Below are 15,167 nucleotides of genomic sequence, written 5' to 3'. Positions count from 1 at the left end.
AGGGTGTGGTCATGGATATGAGTCAATGGAGAACAAGGGGAAAGCAGTGGGAAGCCTGTGCAAGGCACACTGATCTCGTTCTCTGCTTAATAAGTACAGGAATCAAATGCTCCTCCAGGGTTGGGCAGGGTAGAGGGACTGGAGACGTGGCATCCCTTCCTTTAAGCTCGCTTTTGCTTTGGATACAGGCCAATTATTCACGTCTATGGGCACAGTTTGATTGATAGCTTCATGTGTGCCCGGAGGATTCAGTGGGCAAAATATTTGCCAAGCAAGTATGAGGATCTGAGTCTGAATCCCCAGAACCCATATAAAGCCAGACACAGTAGTGTCTGTGATGGTTTGTATATGCTTGATCCAGGGAGTGGCACTGTTGAGAGGGTGTAGCCCTGTTGGAGTAGGTGTGTCACTGAGGGTGTGGGCTTTAAGACCCTCATTCTAGCTGCCTGAAAGGGAGTATTCTGCTAGCAGCCTTCATACGAAGACGTAGAACCCTCTAGATCCTCCTGCACCATGCCTGCCTGGATGCAGCCATGCTTCCGCCTTGATGATAATGGACTGAACCTCTGAACCTATAATCCAACCCCAATTAAATGTTGTCCTTCTAAGAGTTGCCTTGGTCATGGTGTCTGTTCACAGCAGTAAAACCCTAACTAAGACAGCATCTGTCTATCATCTCTGAGCTCCTAAGGAGAGATAATAGGTAGAGACAGGACAATCCCCAGAAGCTTGCAGGCCAGCTAGTCTAACGTCTTCAGCAACTAACAACCAAGTGTCTCAAACAAAGTGGAAGGCAAGAACCAACACCTCAGATTGTTCTCTGAGCTACATAGAGACATGGACAGACAGACAGATACACACACACACACACACACACACACACACACGGTTGGGGGGACAATCAAGTACAGGTATTTTGCATACAGACCACTTCATTTATTGAGGTCATTATATTTTTTCTCTTCTACTATGCTAAAATATTCAACATGGTCTTGTTAACTGTAGTCACCTGCTATTCACTAGATCACCAGAGCCCATTCCTCCTTTCTGACTGTAACTGTACCCACTGTCCAATCTCTTCTTATACCCTTTCTCCCTACACCCTGACCTAGCCTCTGCTAACCACTCACTACCCTGTGATTCTATGGCAAACCTAGTTATTCTGCATTTTCTGCAAACCACCAGCTGCTGGAGGATACCCACACCCTCTGCCTGTCCAGGAGACCACACTTTGAATAGCATGGGGCACTGAGCACTGTGCCTGGAGCTCAGGACCAACCCGGCTGACACTGATAAGTAGATTGAAGATAGGGCTTGATAGTGATCCAGAGCCGGAAGGACAAGAGCTGGGCCTGGAGCTGAGCAGTGCTCTGGGGATGTGTGAGAAATGAGCAGAGTAATCTCAATCTTGGTGTCATATGAAAGAACACAACAACAAAGCAAAGGTAGCTTAGCAAGGCAATTCTTGTTCTTGTTCTTCTTGTTCTTGTTCTTGTTGTTCTTCTTGTTCTTCTTCTTGTTCTTGTTCTTCTTGTTCTTGTTCTTCTTGTTCTTGTTCTTCTTGTTCTTGTTCTTCTTGTTCTTGTTCTTGTTCTTCTTGTTCTTGTTCTTGTTCTTCTTCTTCCTCCTCCTCCTCCTCCTCCTCCTCCTCCTCCTCCTCCTCCTCCTCCTCCTCCTCCTCCTCCTCCTCTCTCTTCTTCTTCTTCTTCTTCTTCTTCTTCTTCTTCTTCTTCTTCTTCTTCTTCTTCTTCTTCTTCTTCTTCTTCTTCTTCTTTTTTCTAAAAAGGGTGGACCAGGACCCCGGTTGGACTGGCAAGCATGCTTGGCCAAGATGGTTTCCATCTTTTATCCCTGATACAAGTGGTTGACTGTGGTTCATTCTGTAGGCCACAGTCCTGACACAGCTGGCCAATCAACACAAAGTGGGTGAAGAAGGTCCAGAAAATGTGAGTCCTCACTGTGCTAACAACATTTCATAGAAAAATGGAAACATTAAATAAATACATTTTAAAAATAAAAACCGAGTAACTACCTTTGAATAAAAAAGGACCTAACCACTTTCAATAGGAAAAAGCAAACATCTTTTCTCACAAGAGGCTCTCTCTTCTATTTCTTTTCTCTCCTCATCTCCCTTTAAGCCAATCCACATGGAGACTTCTGCTGCTTTGCGGTCTGCATCTTGTGGGTGGGACTTGTTTGGGTAGCACTAGAATGTCTCATTGCTAGCAGGACCTACTTAAGGGGCTCCCTTGAGTTGGCTTCCACTGAACCTGCTCAGCAGACAACCTCGATGGTGCTTTAAATCAATTACCTTCAAAGTGCTATCCTGATGCTTCAGTCCAAGTAGAGAGACCAGCAATGAGCCCAGCCTGATTCCAGAAGCAATGTTCTTTGCTTCCCAAGTGAACTTTCACTGACCACTCAGGCAAGACCCAACAGAAGTCTGAATAAACAGCATCCTGCGGCTTAGGGATGTCTGTGGCACAGAACCTACCCTGAGCCAGCTGTCTCTGTTGCCAGCTTCTTGAAGCATCTGCGTATCTCTTAGATGGCCAAGACTCTGATAGTTGTCTAGATCATGTTTTGTTTGTTATTATGGAAGCCTGATGTAATCCAGAAAGAAAAAAAAAGTCCTGGTTAGTCATTGGCCCTCAGAGAAACACAAATCCAAATGGTACTGAGATTACATCTTCCTCTGATCAAAACGGCAGTCATTAAGAAAACAAATAACATCAAATGATGCTGAGGATATGAAGATAGAACTCTGTACACACTGCTGATGGGGATGTAACCGTGTCAGCAACTGTCATGGAAGTCAATATGGAGGTCCCTCAGACAACAAATGGTAGAAATTCCATGTGCCCTGGAGGTACCAGTATATTTATTCAAAAGACTGCAAGTCAGAGCATTATGGCAATAAAACCAGCCAACGGAGGAAAGAATTAAGGAAGTGTGGTACAGGTACATCAACACAATGGAACATTCATTAGCCATGAAAAGAGAATAAAATCATGTCATTTTTGAGAAAATGGATGATGCTGAAGTTGACCCAATTACGTGAATGAAGTCAGTCCCAGAAAGACAAATACCTCGTGTTTCCTCTCACTTGTGATTCTTAGATTTTATACACATACATAAAATCACATGTGCATGTATGTCGCAAAAGTAGAAGTAAAACCCTGTGAGAGGGCCAGAGTGTTATAAAGGGAGAGGAAGAGGGATAAGGAGCTCTGGGTGTATGCTCAATATATACACTTTCATAAAAATTAGTTTTTAAGAAGTTTAACTCCTAGTCAGAGGGGTTGGGGATTTAACTCAATGGCAGAGTGCTTGCCTAGTATAATGGTTTGAATATGCTTAGACCATGGGGAGTGTCACTATTAGGAGGTGTGGCCTTGTTGTAATGGGTGTGGCCTTGTTGGAAGAAGTGTGTCACTGCGTTGCATTGGCTGGAGGGCTTTGAGGTGCTGAAGCTCCACCCAGTGCAGAAGAGCGAGCCTCCTCCTGGCTGCCTTCAATCACAAAGGAGAACTCTGGACTCCTTCTCCAGCACCAAGTCTATCTGAATGATGCCACGTTCCCTGCCCTGATGATAATGGACTGAACCTCTGAACCTGTAGGCCAGCCCCAATTAGATGTTTGCCTTTATAAGAGTTGCCTTGGTCATGGTGTCTCTTCATAGCAATAAAACCTTGGCTACAACACCTAACAAGCACAAGACCCTGGGTTGGGTCCCCAGTTCCCGATTCTTATAAAAAAACAAACATCCAGAGCCTCTCCTCAGGGGCTGAATCTGGAGTAGCAGCAATGGCCCAGATGGCGTTTGAACTTCCTCTGCAGCAGACTGCAGCAGATAAAAGGTGCATCCTGATAAAGAAGGAGACTTGGCTACTTAAATATAAACTCCAGGCCCTTTTCACGAAGCTGGAATTGAGTCAGTGCCTCAGAACTTCATTTCTGACCAGACTTGCAGGTAGCAGGAGGTTCTTCTAACAGCAAAACTGAACCAGAAGAAACAATATATCCTAGATGCTTCCCGGCGCTATAACACGATATTTACAAACAACATAAGTGTATTTCTCATAGTCAATGGCTGAAGCCCAACGCCCAGCAGAGTCTATATCTGGTGAGGACTTACTCTCTCTTTCAAGATGGCTGCATCTTCACTTGGTGGCTAGGTTAAGTGCTGCAGAAAGACGAAAAGGAACCAAACTTTCTCTTGATCCCTTCTAATCCTATACTGGAAGGTAAGGCCATCATGGTTTAATCACCCCTAAGGACCCCAGCTCTCAATACTCTTGCACTGGATATGAAATCCCAAAATGCGTTTTCAGCAAGCATTGGAACTACACCAGGAGGTTCAAGAGTCCAAAGAACACAAGGCCAACTTGGTTTGAGGCAATGATACCCCCAAGGAGGAATATAGCAGAATTATAGCTACAATCAAAAGCCAACCCATTGCTTATTTAACAATTTCTTTCATTTTTTTAAATTTATTTTTAAGGGTTTTATCTATCTATCTATCTATCTATCTATCTATCTATCTATCTATCTATCTATCTATCTATTATATGTAAGTACACTGTAGTTGTCTTCAGACACTCCAGAAGAGGGTGTCAGATCTTGTTACAGATGGTTGCGAGCCACCATGTGGTTGCTGGGATTTGAACTCAGGACCTTCGGAAGAACAGTCTTAACTACTGAGCCATCTCTCCAGCCCAACAATTTCTTTCTTAACCTCTCTCTCTCCCTCTTCCTCTCCCACTTCCTGTCCCTCTCCCTCCTTCTCTTTCTCTCTGTGATGTAGTACCCATGGAAGTAAGAGAACAGCCTTGGGTTTCTGTCCTTGCCTTCCACTGTGCTTGAGACAGGGTTGCCTGTTACCCTGTGCTGCATATACCAGGCTCTAGTCAGTGAGCTTCCTGGATTTCTCTCGTCTCTGCCTCCCACCCCTCTGTAGCAGGTCTGTGATTACAGATGCATTCCTACATCCAGATGTACGTGGGTCTAGGCTCATGTCCTGACACTTACATGGGACATGCCCTTTGAGCCATTTCTCATCTTTTTTCTTGTTACCTTTACTTTCCCCTCCCTCCTCCCTTATTTAATTATCATTTATTTATTTATTTATTTATTGAATATTTGTAGGTACACTGTAGCTGTCTTTAGACATACCAGAAGAGGGACCTCTGGAAGAACAGCCAGTGTTCTTTTGGTTCCTGCTTTTTTTTTTTTTAAATTGGTTATTTATTTATATTTCAAATGTTATCCTCATTCCCGGATTCCCCCCTGCAACCCCCCCTATCACCCTCCCCCCTGCTTCTATGAGGTGCTCCCTCACCTACCCACCTACTCCCACCTCACAACCCTAGCGGCCCCCTATACTGGGGCACTGAGCCTTCACAGGACCAAGGGCCTCTCCTCCCACTGATTCCTGACAAGGCCATCCTCTGCTACATATGCAGCTGAAGCCATGGGTCCCTCCATGTGTACTCTTTGCTTGGTGGTTTATCCCTGGGAGCTCTGGTGGTTGATATCGTTGTTCTTCCTATGGGGTCCCAAAGCCCTTCGGCTCCTTCAGTCCTCCCCTAACTCCTCCACTGCGGGTCTCTGTGCTCAGCCCAGTGGTTGGCTGCGGCACCCAGTACTCTTCACCCTGATGAGCCATCTCTCCAGTCCTCCCTTCTTTTTTTCTGCACTGAAACCATCTTATATTTTTTCTTACTTTATAAATCAGCAGGCTTTCTTTATAAAGGATCCAGACACAGTAAAATTTCTAAAAGAATAAATAAATAAATAAATAAATAAATAATCTCGACTTTATAACATTGAATAATAACTGTTCTTCCCTGTTCATTATAAGTAAATGATAGCATCTTTATAAGATAGAAGATAGTAATCTTTCCTTATTTGTGGTTCATTTCCCCCTGGATTTAGTTACCTATAATAACTAAAAATATTAGATGCAAGCTGCTCAAAGTGAACAGTTTACATCTGTAAACTGCTGCCGGTCTAAAGTCGCGTGGTGATGTTGAATGACGTCATATGTCTTGCCTCTTTCCACCCAGGATCGCAACTTCCCCTCGTCCAATGTGCCCTTTAGTCCCTGAGGACCTGTCTTGGTTGTCACACTAAGTGTCCCACTGTCACTGTTGTTCAAGTCACCTATTCACTTAACAGTGTGCAAGAAGAGTGACGCCTGTCAGGTCATTTAGCAGAGTGTTGATTCGGGTCAGGTAGCTCACGCCTCCAGTCCCAGCACTGAGGATGGTGAAGCAGGTGGGTTGCTGTGGGTCTGAGGCCTGCCTGATCTTGCCTGAGATCCTATTTCAAGAAAGAAAAAAAAAGCTGTAATTCTATCTCTGTTCTGGCCATTCCTTCTATAGATTTTCCTGGAGCATCGCACACACTGTGGAGTGCTCTGTCTACTTTCAGAGTCGCCATAATCACCCATTAAAGCAATGACAGACCCAAGAGCTATTGATGCTTGTCCTTACAGATGATAGCCAGAGACTTCTATCTTTTCTTAGTTAACCTCTATTGTTTGTTTTAATCACAAAGCAATTTAATCTTTTTTAAAAAAGATTTTATTTATTTCTTTATATATATATTATATATTTCTTTATATTATATATATATTTCATGTGTATGAAGACTGTAGCTGTCTTCAGACCCACCAGAAGAGGGCATCAGATCCTATTACAGATGGTTGCGAGGTACCATGTGGTCGCTGGGAATTGAATTCAGGACCTCTGGAAGAGCAGTCAGTGCTCTTAACGGCTGAGCTATCTTTCCAGCCCAAAGCAATGCAATCTTAAAATGTTTAACAGTGTTATTACCTTTTTGCTAGCATTTGCTACCTCCTTCCCGTCTAGTTGCTTTTGTTACTTCTGCCTCTTTTCTCTGAACTTCTAGATGCAGCTTTCTGTCCCTCTGTCTCTCTGTCATCTCTCTGTCTCTGATTGTCCTCATTCATCCAGACTTAGGCTTCAAAACTGTATAGTCCAGCTGATTATGGCTAGAGAGGACCCTGGGGATAGACACATGCTTAGCTAATCCACAGCAGTGATAGTATATAGCTTTCTAGGAGTTCATGGGAGTTGGCAGTGTGGAGTCTTAAAGTATAAACTGTTTCTTACTAGTATTGGGAGTATCAAAAATAGCCACAGTTATCCTCTGTGTCCACCTGTTTGATGTGAAAATAACAATAATAAATTCTTTCTTACAAGGCTGGGGAGATGCCTCAATCAGTAAGGCATTCTGCCTTGCAAGCATGAAAATCTGAGTTTAGTCCCCAGAACTTATGTTTAAAAAAAAATGATGGGCATAATGTGTGCTTCTAGTTCCAGTGCTGGACAATGGGAACAGGTGGATACCAACATCTTATTGGCTTTTGTACTGGCTGGTTTTGTGTCACAACTTGACACAAGCTGGAGTCATCAGAGAGAAAGGAGCCTCAACTGAGGAAATGCCTCCCTGAGATCAAGCTGTACAGCATTTTCTCAATTAGTGATCCATGGGGAAGGCCCAGCCCATTGTAGGTGGAGCCGTCTCCTGACTGGTTGTCCTGGGTTCTATAAGAAAGCAAACTGAGCAAGCCATGCAAAGCAAGCCAATAAGCACTACCTCCTCCCCATCCTGTTCTCCAAACCTCTGCATCAGCTCCCGTCTCCAGATTCCATCCTTGCTTGAGTTTCCATTATGATTATGATCTGGAAGTGTAAGCCAAATAAACCCTTTCCTCCCCAGCTTGCTTTGGTCATGATGCTTCATCCCAGCGATAGAAAACTAACTAGAACACCAATCTAACCTAATGGGCACATCTCAGGTTAATGAGAGACCCTGTCTGAAAAACTAGGGTACAGTGCATGCAGAATGACAACTGAAGTTGTTTTCTGGCTTCCAAAGGCACATACAAGTATATTCATAACTATATGTACAAGAACACACACACACACACACACACACACACATGTCTTTAAAACTCAGATTGCTTGAGCTTACTCCAAAAGTTTCTGTTGCAGTAGGAATAGATTGGTGCCTGTGGTAGCACTTCTAGGCTACCCTGATCGTATCCCTGATGTTCACTTTGGGGTGTTGAAACTTCTGAGGACCACTGATCCTCGGTGGACATGGGATAGATTAAGATACAAATCTCTGCTTGTCTTCTCACTAATTGTGCTACTCTGTGGTCAACCTTAGCTTCCTTCTCTAAAACATGCATAAAACTTTTTAATTATTTTTCTTTCCTTCTTGAGACAGAGTCTCACTGTTACAGCCATGGCTTGTCTGGAACTCTTTATGTAGACCAGGCTAGCCTTGAACTCAAGAGATCTGCCTGCCTCTGTCTCCCCAGCGCTGGGACTGAAGGTGTGTGCCACCACACCCTGCTACCTTTGTTATAATAAACATCATATGAGATGGCAAGTGAGGACAACCTAGCAATTAGTATGTCTTCATAAAGCCTACTTTACTGCCTTATGGCAGGGCCCTGTGCTGTTCAGTTTCTAGAGTGTTCATGCCCTAGAGAACTAAAGCAGGTAGATGATTTTGTCCCTAGAGTTATGTGCATCTCCTCTTGGAGGCATTATGAGACATCTGTCACTTGCTCAGGGATAGTAATAAATATACTCTGTAGCTAGTGACAATTGATCCAGATACTTCATTAACTTCTCACCTGTATGCCATTTAAGAAAATGATGCATTGATTAAAAAACTACCCTCTTCAACTGCAAACTAAAACAGGGTTTACAAGTGAAAATATATATTGACTAGATAGATAGATAGAAGATAAATAGATAGTGAATATGTCTGTGTGTCTGTGTCTATGTGTCTGTGTGTCTGTCTGTCTGACCCTGGGTCCTAGCTCCTTTAGTGATAGGATATGAGTATCTCTCTGTACCTTAAAGTCTATTCGTGAGTTGCAAAGCAGGCATAACTCTAATTGTATCTCTTCTGTTCAAGTGGCGCCCTCTCCGGGGACAGCGGAGACTGACATCTTTCTGCTGTGAAATTGGTTTGCTGGTTTCCTGCCAAATGGAAGCCTTGCCACCGTAAATACATCGACTTTAATTATTCATTTCTATTTGCTTAAAGAAATATTCTTACGTGACACACATATGTTCATGCATTTCCTTGTTGCAGCAACACGAATGAAATAAGCCACTTTTGCACATAGACCAACTCCGAGGGGTTGTTCCTGCTAACTTGGGTTCTCTTCACACCTTCTCTGCTCAGCTGAAGAAAAGGTAGTGCTTGGAAACCGGGAAGACGCCTGGAGCAAGACAGGAGGATCTTTTCAGTGCCCCTTCAAGTAAATGACAGAAATGGCACTGCCGGGCAATAGTGTCCTTGGCCAGTTTCACAGGCTGACTCTGCACAACCCAGTGAGGTCGTGAGTCTTCTGTTCATTAGTAAGTAATCACAGCAGACTTATCAGGGACTGCTCTGCCATCTGGTGTTCACTGCGGGAAACACGCCTGAGCCATCCCACGTTATTGTATTCGTCTTATATGGTTAGTGATAAGTGTGAAGTTGTCAGAGGCTCAGCTAAAGGCAATCCCAGAATCTCTGCCAAATTCCAAGAGAAGGCAACGTGAGACTATACATCAAAATGAAAAATGTGTGCACACTCTTGGTTGTGATTCTCTGTCTATGAATTGGTCTCAAGTATATTTTTAGACAGGCTTGTGTGGTTGGGTGGGGCTCGGAGGACAACCTCACCGGTCATTCCTCAGGCACCATCTACCTCATATTTTTTTTTTTTAAAAAGACAGGTCTCTCACTGGCTTAGAACTTGCCTACTAGGCTAGACTAACTGACCGGGAAGGCCCAGGAATCCTGTTTCTGCCTCCCAGTGCTGGGGTCACACCATGTACCACCAAACCTAGCTTTTTTAAAATTATTATTATTATTATTTTAATCTTTTTTTAATGAATGGGAGTTATGAAGATGAAACTCAGTTCCTCATACTCATATAGCAAGACTTTTACTGACGGGGCCAACTCTCCAGCCCAGCATTGCAGACCTTGACTGACTTTCTGGTCACTGGAACTCTTCCTCAAAGTATCCAGAGACTGAGACGATGCACAGCCCCTCTCTTAGGAGAACACCTGACTTCTACGGGCATCCCTTGTAATTCCCACATAGTGAGTTTTGTAAATTCCAAGCCCATTGTGACTTAAAGCTATCAACACGGCTGCCATTTTGAAACCTCAGAACACATCATAAAGGCTGCTCGAATCTGTGTTTGCCCACACCTCAAAACTAGTCTCCTCTAGCTTTGATTTTCATTGTCCTTGATATGATGTTATTTAATGTTAGTTATCAGTACCATGTGGCCAACACTCAAAATATGAATATTTCACAACGTTTCTTTTTTCCCTTTGATTATTGTTCCTGCGAGGGGCTGTCAAGAAGGGTTACAGAGAATGAAAGGGTCTGTTTAGCCGTGGTCTCCCCTGGCATCATTAGAGGCACCTGAATACCAGCCTGTCAGCACTCGCACATGAATGGTTACATGACCTGTATAAATGGTTACATGACCAATGGATAATGATAACCTTTACGAATGGAAAAGTGCTGGGGGCTGGCAGTACCTTTACATGCATGACAACAGGTGCCGTACATATCTGGGCAGGGTCCTCCCTCACTGAGACCCCTTCAGTGTTAAAAAGGACTCCCATTTTCCAACCATAAAGAGGTACCTAGAGTCAAAAGATGGAAAGAAACTTGACATGTTTGAGGACAAGAAGAAGAGATGGGAAGAGCAGCCATCCCCTTAATGAGACCATACTGTGTGCGCTCCTGCGAGCTGACTTAAAACTCAGAAAGGCCAATTCTCAACTCCTCCTGTTTCCTACCACAGGAGCCACTGAGACTCCAGGCATGCCTGCCTGTTCTTGCCTTCTCTTCTCTCTGTGTCTATCTTAGTTTAAGTTTACTGCTGTGAACAGACTCCATGACCAAGGCAACTTTTATAAGGACAACATTTAATTAGGGCTGGCTTACAGGTTCCGAGGTTCAGTCCATTATCGTCCAGGTGGGAGCATGGCAGTGTTCAGGCAGGCATGGTGCAGGAGGAGCTGAGAGTTCTACATCTCATTCCTAAGGCAAACAGGAGAAGACTGGCTTCCAGGGAGCTAGGATGAGGGTCTAAAAGCCCATGCTCACAATGACACACTTCCTCCAACGAGGCCACACCTCCTAATAGTGCCACTCCCTGGGCCAAGCCTATTCAAACCTCAAACCGTCACTGTGTCTTAAACAAAAATCATTTATCCACAAGACCAAGAACCAGCAAAAGGGACTCTGTGCCCTCTAGTGACACTCTGATCAGTTTTAAACGTATTATTATGGTTCACATAATGTAAAGCAAGAGTGAGATTTTTATGCTTGTCAAAAAAAAAAAGAGAAACTTTATAAAAATATCTCAAGCATTAGCATCTATGTGTGGAAGAAGGGAGTGTAGGATAGAGGGATTTCTCCTTCCCTCTCTCACCCGGTGTGTGGCGCTCTTCTCTCAGTCTGCCCAGCTGTAGACAAGCCCTAAATATTGAACTATTTTGAAGAGATTAAAGAACTTTATTGTGTGGTAATCCTGATCTTTTAACTCAGGCCCAACACACAGAGGGAGCTGGGGCCTTGAGGGACATGACCATGGAATTAGCGTTGGTCATGTAGGGGAGGAAACAAGAATTTTCTCTCTGCCGTTTATCATTCTTAATTGGAACTTTCTGGGTAGATCAACAAGGAAAACCAGAGGTTCATTAGCATGTACATCTCACGAACACTTGAAGGAAACTCAGAGAGCTTAATCTATCTCCAGTAAATGAATCTCAAAAGGAAAAGTTAAAACTCCAGGCTTAAGTACCATCCCTCTTCTGAGACAAAGAATGCGGAGTATGGGAGAGAGGCGTGGGAGAGACCGATGTGTAAGAAGGTCCCTGTGAAGCAACTGTCAAGGTCGTGAGGCAATCTTAGACCATGTCGAGTTCAGTGTCCAGTGTCTCTAGTGATATAGGCACCTCTCCCTGGTACAGAGGAGAAGACACTAGAAAACTGACAGACTTTTACACTGTCTATAAAAATTCTCTTACTAAAGATGACGCTGTGTCTCTGAAAGTAACCAGTTTATAATAATCCTTTCTGGCTTGAATTCTCTCCTATAGTACTGTCTACTATGTCTTAAATGTCTTCTCTAGGCTCATGTGTTTGAACAGCTGGTGGCCCGCTGGTGGTGCTCTTTGGGAAAGTTTCAGAACCTTTCAGGAGGTGGAGTCTTAGGGTGGAAGGTTACTAGGGGCGGGGCTTGAGGATGTTTAGCCCGTTCCCACTTCCGGTTCACGGCTTCCTGACTGCAGACATAATGTGACCAGCTGCCTTCTGTTCCAACATATGATTAAAAAACAGAAGAGAGTTAAGATACCCATACTCTAGGCTGGCAGGATGGCTCCGAAGATACAGGCTCCTGAGCTGCAAATCTAGTGATCTGAGTTTCATCCCCAGATCTCCTGAGATTCATCTTCTGACCTCGACATGTAAGCAGTGTGGCCATGCTTCTACACGCACTTATAATAATATATATTTTGAATTTAACAAGCTTCCATATCCAACTGCCATAGTTAGTTCTTACCGTCTCTCAGTAACAGAGAAGGAAGCATAGTTCTGTCCTTTCATCTTTTGTTCTTTTGTGCTGTCTAGTGACAAGTACCAGTTCCCTGGGCCTCGTTAGAGCTGTTTGAGTGTGTGATCTGGGTAGGCATTTTGGGTATTTTTGTGTAAGACATCTGAGGTGTCTATATTAATAAGACTGTTAATGGGGGCTACATCTGAGCAAGCACTGACTAAAAGTCAGTTGTTGCTCGAGGACTCCGTATGCTTTCTGGAAACCACTGGTGAAAGGGAGCTTAGGAAATTAATGTTGCCTTATGTGGTGCCTTTAACCCCAGCACTCAGGAGGCAGAGGCAGGTGGGTCTCTGAGTTCAAGGCCATCAGACTCTGCATGGTGAGCTGCAAGCCAGCCAGGGTTACATAGTGAGACCCTGTCTCAAGATTTTTTCTGTGTTCTTGAGAATTTCATACTTAAATACAACAAAATATGATCATAGCTACCCTCCCCTCCCCCCAACATCCTTCACTGTCAATGACAATTCCCTGGTTGACTGATCAGAACTACAGTGATGTGAAAGGGTTAGAATTTTGCCAATTATCTTACTGGGGTGGCTTAACCACCTGAACAGCTAGTCATTGCCTACCTCTGTACCTAACTAACATCCTGTGTCTAATAGGTTTAAAGAAAACCCCCTTTGATCTATTAACTTAGCAGACCACTAGCTCCCACAAAAACCCAGACTAAGAATGTCATCAGAGACATCCAAAGGATAAAAAACAGCTTCCCCATCTCATGAACACCTCTCTGATGTACTGATGTACCCACCAAAGTGTTTTAAATATGTCTTCGCTTCTGGCTTCTAATTCTGTAAAACTATAAAAAAATTATGAAACTGCTTAGATGATGGAACATGAAGTTTGAGGCAACCTAAATCTATGTTCTCAGGCCGTGGTCACTTATAATGGCTCCAGAATAAATTATCTCTTATTCCTTTTAAGGTAAGAGCTATTTTTGTTTGTCTGTTGTTTGTTTTAAGTTGACCCTACATTGCCCCAATGACATGTCCCATCTCACTAAGTGAAATTAGTACTTCCCATATGTGCATGGGTGTGGGGGCCATCCACAGGAGCATGGGAAACCCACCAGTGGCCACACCCTCAAAGAAGAATGATTCTTCTTTTCCCAGTAATTACCTCCTGCCAAGAAATAACTCCAGAAATGGGTGGGGCCTGGAAAGCACCTCCCCCTTTTGTGTTGGAATTGCTGGATTGGTTGGCTGCAAGTCTTGTGCCAGGAACCGAAGCTGCTGTGAGTTTGTGATCACAGGAGCCATGTTGTGTGGCAAGACTGGGGAGATACAACACATGTGTTTACTTACCCCAGATAAGGGACAAGGATCCCATGAGAGACCAAAGTATGGATGACACCAAACTCTTACTTGGTGAACCAATGAGGGAGTCACACACAGGAATGTAAGTGAAGGGTTATTTACAGGAACAGAAATGTCTTAAAGAGAGCTTACAGTGCTGGAAAACTGGTGCACACTGCACAGCCTGCAGGCAGCTCAAGGGGTTGGAGTGTCCTTATCAGGGGACTCAGTTTCTCTTTGTTTGGCTCATCTCTGCTTCTTCTGGGCTGCTAGGCTTGTCTGAGAATCTTCTTTGCAGCTTGTCTTGTCTGAAAAAGTCTCTTCTTAATAGTCTTTTCTGTTTAGATATTCTTGTGGAAGGAGGGACCTAGTGAATCTTGTGAATTTCAGGGAGTTCCTGAACTACTTTGGATAGTTTTCTATCTTAATGAGCTTCCCTAGAGGAAGCTAGGAGGAAACTGCTCCACAACACAGCATCATGTGCAGAAGATGGCATGTTACAGCACCACTTCCCGTCCTCTGGGGAAGTTTCTTTCTTTCTGCCTCTTCTTCCTAAATTCCCAGAGCTTTGATATGGAGGACAGTTGATATAGATGTCCCATTTCCAGCTAAGGACTCAAGATTTCACTCTCAGCACTCTGACAAATTATACATCTCTCCATTGATTTTTGTCCATTGCAAAAAAGAAGATTCTCTGATCAAGGTGGAGGGCATCTCAGGTCTATGGATACAAAGATAAAATATATAGGAAAGGAAGAAGCAAAAATAATGCTTTCTGCAGATGATCTTGTGATGGAAATTCCCTAGCTGCCACATGTTAAGACCTAGAAAATTCCCAAGTACTGAGTACTTTAGGAAGCAGACTAACAGAACATCACAAGCTTACTTGGAACTTTATGAGATTTTCTTGTATTTATGTGTGTGTGTGTGTGTGTGCATTGTGAACTTTGCAGCTGACTGTATCATGTTAGTCAAAAGTTGCTAGCATCAAAAGTTGGATGCTCCTGCTGGAGAGTGGAGTAGAAGATGACTTTACATGTCCATGCATTTACTTCATGACACGCTGCAGTCTGTCATTTGATCTCCTTCTCTCCCTACACTGTACTGTTCCTCTAATAAGTCCAGTATGCTGTTGTTGATTTTCTTTCCAAAATACAAACTTGACCTTGTACCCACCACTTACT

Source organism: Apodemus sylvaticus, chromosome 10 (assembly GCF_947179515.1).
Source record: "Apodemus sylvaticus chromosome 10, mApoSyl1.1, whole genome shotgun sequence".
In the NCBI taxonomy this organism is placed as follows: Eukaryota; Metazoa; Chordata; class Mammalia; order Rodentia; family Muridae; genus Apodemus; species Apodemus sylvaticus.
Note: the sequence above shows the minus strand (reverse complement) of the source record.